Source organism: Meles meles, chromosome 5 (assembly GCF_922984935.1).
Source record: "Meles meles chromosome 5, mMelMel3.1 paternal haplotype, whole genome shotgun sequence".
Lineage (NCBI taxonomy): Eukaryota > Metazoa > Chordata > Mammalia > Carnivora > Mustelidae > Meles > Meles meles.
This window is the reverse complement of record NC_060070.1, coordinates 62,230,812-62,236,578: the sequence shown is the minus strand read 5'-3', so window position 1 is coordinate 62,236,578 and position 5,767 is coordinate 62,230,812. Positions and strand designations below refer to the sequence as shown.

The 5,767-nt window shown below is 31.7% G+C and overlaps 1 pseudogene; it reads right to left on the bottom strand.

Moving 5' to 3' along the window:
* Positions 1-4,318: 4,318 nt before the first annotated feature.
* Positions 4,319-5,013, bottom strand: LOC123942116 (annotated as a pseudogene).
* Between the last annotated feature and the right edge of the window lie 754 nt (positions 5,014-5,767).

The following is a 5,767-nucleotide window of genomic DNA, read 5'->3' as shown; positions in this document are numbered from 1 at the left end:
AAAAAAGGGAGGTTTAGTTTATGCTTTCTTTAGAGGTAGTAGTATAGGGAAGCCAGAGGCAGGTTAACTAGAAGTGGGGTATCCTATGTGACTGTTCTGGGGAGCATATCTGATTTGAGAGTGAGGGCAAAACTTAAGGAAGCCAGTAGGCCTTGTCCAGGTTCTGACTACCTGGGCTGACTGCTGCAAAAATTTTGATTTGACTTTCTGGACTATTTGCTACACAGTTTGCAGGTCAGATATCTGCTCTCACATATGGTCTTGCCATTGTCCATACACATTGTCCAATGTATCCATCATTCAAGTTATATCATCTCCAAACATTTTGTTTGTGGATCCTGGGCACTAGCTGAAGACTGGGGTAAATTCAAACTAGGAGTCCCTGGGAAAGAAGTCAACAATTTTTTTGCAGTTGCTCTTGAAGAAGTAATACATTTTTAACCTAAGGGTTTCAACCACATGACTTGATTCCCCATGATATAACTGCTAACTAGCTATTCAGCAGACAGTGAGTAAGAGGGGCTGAAGAGTTAATATATAAATTTCTAAAAAAAAAAAAAAGAATCTCCGGGTGCCTGGGTGGCTCAGTGGGTTAAGCCGCTGCCTTCGGCTCAGGTCATGATCTCGGGGTCCTGGGATCGAGTCCCACATCGGGCTCTCTGCTCAGCAGGGAGCCTGCTTCCCTCTCTCTCTCTCTGTCTGCCTCTCTATCTACTTGTGATCTCTCTCTGTCAAATAAATAAATAAAATCTTTAAAAAAAAAAAAAAGAATCTCCTGCAGTATTCCCTGCCTGTTTTAGGAAACAAATACCTGCTGGAGAAAAAGAAAGCCATAAGCATACTATTCTCTGCCTTAGGCATTTGCCTGGTTATGAAGCTGTATAGGGAAGGTAGCTAGATAGCTGGGCAAGGAATCTCTGTATTCTTTCAAATTTTCAGAGCTAAAGAGACAGAAAACTATGAGTGTCTTAATCCTATACTTTAGAAAATTTAGAAGGCCACATCTGTAAAGGTGAAATTAAAGAAGACTAAGCCTTCTCAAAGCTGTAAGCAAGACCTGACCAAGATAAATCTCTGAATGGACTGAGAAGATAGATAATTCCCTTAGTTGTCTTACACTGAAAAAAAGAAAAGAAAAGAAAAATATATAGAAAATACATCTATGTAAAACCCTATTCTTTGACAAAATGCCTAGAATATATCACAAATATTCACAAACTTGCAAATTAATGAATATACAAAAAATGAGTATATGTAACTAATAATCAAGAGAACAAAGAGACAATGACAGCAAACACAGAAATGATCCAGATATTTAATTATTTTATGTAAGTTATATGTGAACTGCATATATTATGAGTCATGAATCAAGTATATTAAAACATGTTTTAAGATATTTGGAATTTTTAAAGAAACTTGATATATTAAAAATTTATGTCAGAATATACAAATAACCAAGTACACCTAAAGCTGGAAAATAAAACGTTGACTGACTTATCACACAGAAAGGTGAAGTACATGCTCAAAGAAGTAAACATCCACAACAGAAATATAGGTAATTAGAATAAAATAGGCTACAGATGGATTTATGCATACACAGAAATTTAATATAGAATAAATTTGGCAGCATCAATCAAGGGTGAAATGAAATATCATCCATATGGGGAAAGTGAAAAGTCATTCTTCAATCCCACAGAAAGAAGAGTCCCAAAGAGATTAAAGAAAACACGCTAAGATACAATTTCAAAGGCTGCAGAGGTAAATTAAGGAGCTATATTTGTGACAAAGGAGTAAGAGTAATAGCTGAGAAATAACACAGAAAATTTCAGAAAGACAAATTATCAAAACAAAAATGATTATAGTGATACATCTAAGTAGGTTTCTCTTCAATGAAGGACACCAAAATTGGTGATGGGATTGGGAAAACATTTTTGTTTCATCTAGATCAGAAAAGAAATAATATTTACAATATAAAAGGAATTTATGCAACTCATCAATAAAAATTCCACAACCCAGACAGAAAAATGGAAAGGATATGCATCTGCAAAGAAAGTAAAAGTAATGGGAAAAAAAGGAAACCAGAGATACAGTAGATAGAGTCAACAAACTCAAAAGTTATTCTTCGAAAGAAACTGATAATATTAACAGAACTCTGAAAAATTAAGAAAATGAAAAAGAAGATCAAATAATATTAAAATTCTAAAAGATAATAATTACTTATGCTATAGATACTAAAAATTACTAGGAAATATTATGAACGATGTTGCCAAATTACTTAACACTAAGATTAAACAAATACTATGAAACAGAAAATTTCTGAAAGTTGAATCTAGAGAAAAAAGTCCTAAGTAATTCCACAAGAATATACAAAAATAAATAAATAAATGTTTAGAAATGTTCTGATGAAGATCAACAGCAGTCTCAAATGGTCTTACTTATTAAATTTTATTAAACTCTTAAATTAAATTTTGCTAATCAAATAATTTCATTCTTAATTTTTTTCCAGAAAATGAAAAAAGGAAATAGCCATCATCTAATTTAGTAAAGTCAGTATAACACTAACAATAAAATCTGCCAAGTCAGTATGAAAAAAGTAGTTACTATATCATCTGACCCGTGTACAAGGATACAAAATTCTAAACAACTATTAACCAAACTCAGAAATATATTTAAAAAATACAACTTATCATCATCAAGGATAATTTATCCCAGGAATACTACATTGGGTAAAAATTATAAACAGTTAATATAATTCAGAGCTAATATTAGAGGCAAAAAAAACTATAACTTATTTTAAACAGAGGCATAAAATCAGTATTCCAAAAAATATAACATATGCTCATGGTAAAAATTTCTTAGCTAACTATGAGTAGATTACATTTCCTTAAAACATTAAAACATTTTAACCAATGATTACATCACATATTATACAAAGAGAGAAGGTTATAATGATTTCAGTCAAGATCTAGAACAAAACAAAATGCTTTATGATGACCATTATTTATAGATAATATAAATGTCCAGAAAAATCAAAAAGCAACTATAGCTAACAAAATTCAGTAAGTTTACTAAGATTATAGATATAATACTGTTTTAAAAATCAATTACATTTTTATAAACCAACAACATTAAACATAATTTCATGATATGTACTATTAACAATAGAATTTAAACTATAAAACAATCACAAATAAATTAAACAGAAGTTGTTATATACCTTTAAGTTTATATTTGTAGCATTTTAAAGTTTAAAGATATTTAAATAACTAAATAAATGTAGGGATGGATTACAAAGATGTCAATTTTTACCAACAGAATGTGGAATAAATGGAATAAATGCATATTTATTATATTTATATATATTAAATATATATATAAATAAATAAATGTATATTTATTATAAATAAATAATATAAATGTATATTTATTACTCATAAATGTAATTCCAGTGCTAATTTCAAAAGATACTTTCTAGGAATTGACAAGCTGATTCTAAGTTGTATGGGTAAAAGCACAAACTTAAGACTGGCATACAGCCTTATTAATAACCAGAACATAATAGGAGTCCCCAAAATATGTCTGCACGCACATTTGAAATTCTAAGAAAAACTAATTTAATTTGCTTCCTCGCCATACAGTCAAAAAATAAGACATACAATTTTAATGTAAAAGTGTAAACTGTAAAAGCTAAAGCTACAGAATCTTTAGGAGTCAATAGGGAAAAGTTTTACTAGTAGTGAAAATTTCTTTTTTTTTTTTTTTTTTAGTAGTGAAAATTTCTGAACCAATATAGAAAAACTGCTAAACATAAAAGAAAATATGAATAAACACATTAGCACATTGAAATACATTAAAATACAAATACAATAAAATATTTTATTCATCATATTTCACTAGAGAAATGTTGGAAAGGTAGCTTCCTTGACCTACCTTATACAAACTTGACATTTGTATAAATCTGGATTTTATAGTCATTTGGAAAGAGCAATTTTGCATTTCCAAGGATTATTTTTTAAGATTTTATTCATTTATTTGACAGAGAGAGAGGGAGAGCACAAGAAGGGGAAAAGCAGGCAGAGGAAGAAGGAGAAGGAGGCTCCCCACTGAGCAAGGATGTGGGGCCGGATCCAAGGATCCTGAGATCTTGACCTGAGTGGAAGGCACACATTTAACCAACTAAGTGAACCAGACACCCCTCCAAGGATTATTTTAGAAGAATTTGTGTTTTAAGAAAACTCAAGTCCCTTCCCCAAACTGTATTCATAACATTATTTTTTTCCATAATGAAACTTTTTTTTCAACATTTAAAGAGTGAATTTTAAACAGATTCTTGGACTAGTGTCTCATACTTACTAGTTTGTTCAACTTTAGCACATATCTCATCTCTGATAGCTTTCCAATACTACCTCCTTCACCATGAAGCTCCATTAAATTTCCCAATTCAAACATGCAATCCTTTTCTGTCTTCTCTGTGCTCTCTGCACTCATTTTATTGAAAACCTCTTTCAAGTCATTGGTCTACAACTTTGGGATCATGAATTTCATCACCTTCTTTTGGATTTTGCAAACCTTTGGTACTGAATTTAGGTCTTCTGAATCTGATTTTTGCATTTTTTAGTAAAACCAACACAGACTAGATGAACCAAATAACTGTAAGAAGTCTTGACCTCAACATGAGCTTCAATCATAGCCTGTACTTTTTTGATAACAGAGCACAAAAGTACAATCCATGCCATGGAAGTTGCTCAGACAGTTTTTGCCCAGAACATTCTTAGTGATTAGCTTGAATTTTCTAAGAACAACTTCATCATTTTGCAATTCAGCAAGGCTCACTTCAAAAACAGTAACCTAGAAGTCATCAGATAGAATTTTGGTTCCTTGACTCCTTCAGGTTAACATTTTTCCAACCCTACTTATATCATACCAATGTTTCTTAAAAAACTGATCAACTACTATCTTTTTGGCTCCCTCTTTGCTGCCTTTTGTGAGATGCTTGCTCTTGCCAATCACCATGGTGCAGCTCTGAGAGCCAAAATCTTACATCATTATTTTGCAATTTTTATAGACAATGCAAAGTTCTCCAACCCCAGTCCATAATCTTAGAAACAGGATACTACTTAGATTTTTTAGAGCGCTTGGGTACATGGGCTTAAAGAACTATTATTCCACCTCATTTCCTTGTAAATGCTAAAAAAGAACTTTAAATGAAAGGCAATTTAGGGTATGTGTCTTAAGGAAATGATAAAGATTATGGTAACAAGGTGCTATGGTGTGACTGTGTCTGCTCCCCCATTCATATGTTGAAATCCTAATACCCAACGTGATGGTATTAAAGAGTGGGACTTTTAGAAGTTACTTAGATCATGAAGCTCTGATCCTCATAATAAGCCTAGTGCTCTTGTATTTAAAAATAAATAAATAAATAACCTGCAGAGTTAGCTCACTCATGACCCAGAAGAGGGTCGTCACCATGCTGGCACTGTGAACTCAGACTTCCAACCGCAAGAATTGTGAGAAGTAATTTATGTAGTATTTTGTTATACAGACTGAACTAGGAAACGTGGCTTAGTTTAAGCTTTTATGTTGTTTGAAAGGTACTGAGATGATTTATCAATATATTTTTGTGATTAAATATTCTTACCCTCTTTATGTCAAATAAAAACCAATCAGGATTTTTAAACTTAAATCATAATTGTTGTACTTATTCTAGTTTCATTAGCTTAATATGTACTTTAGACTCATTCTTTGATTTTTGCTTTCCCCAGTT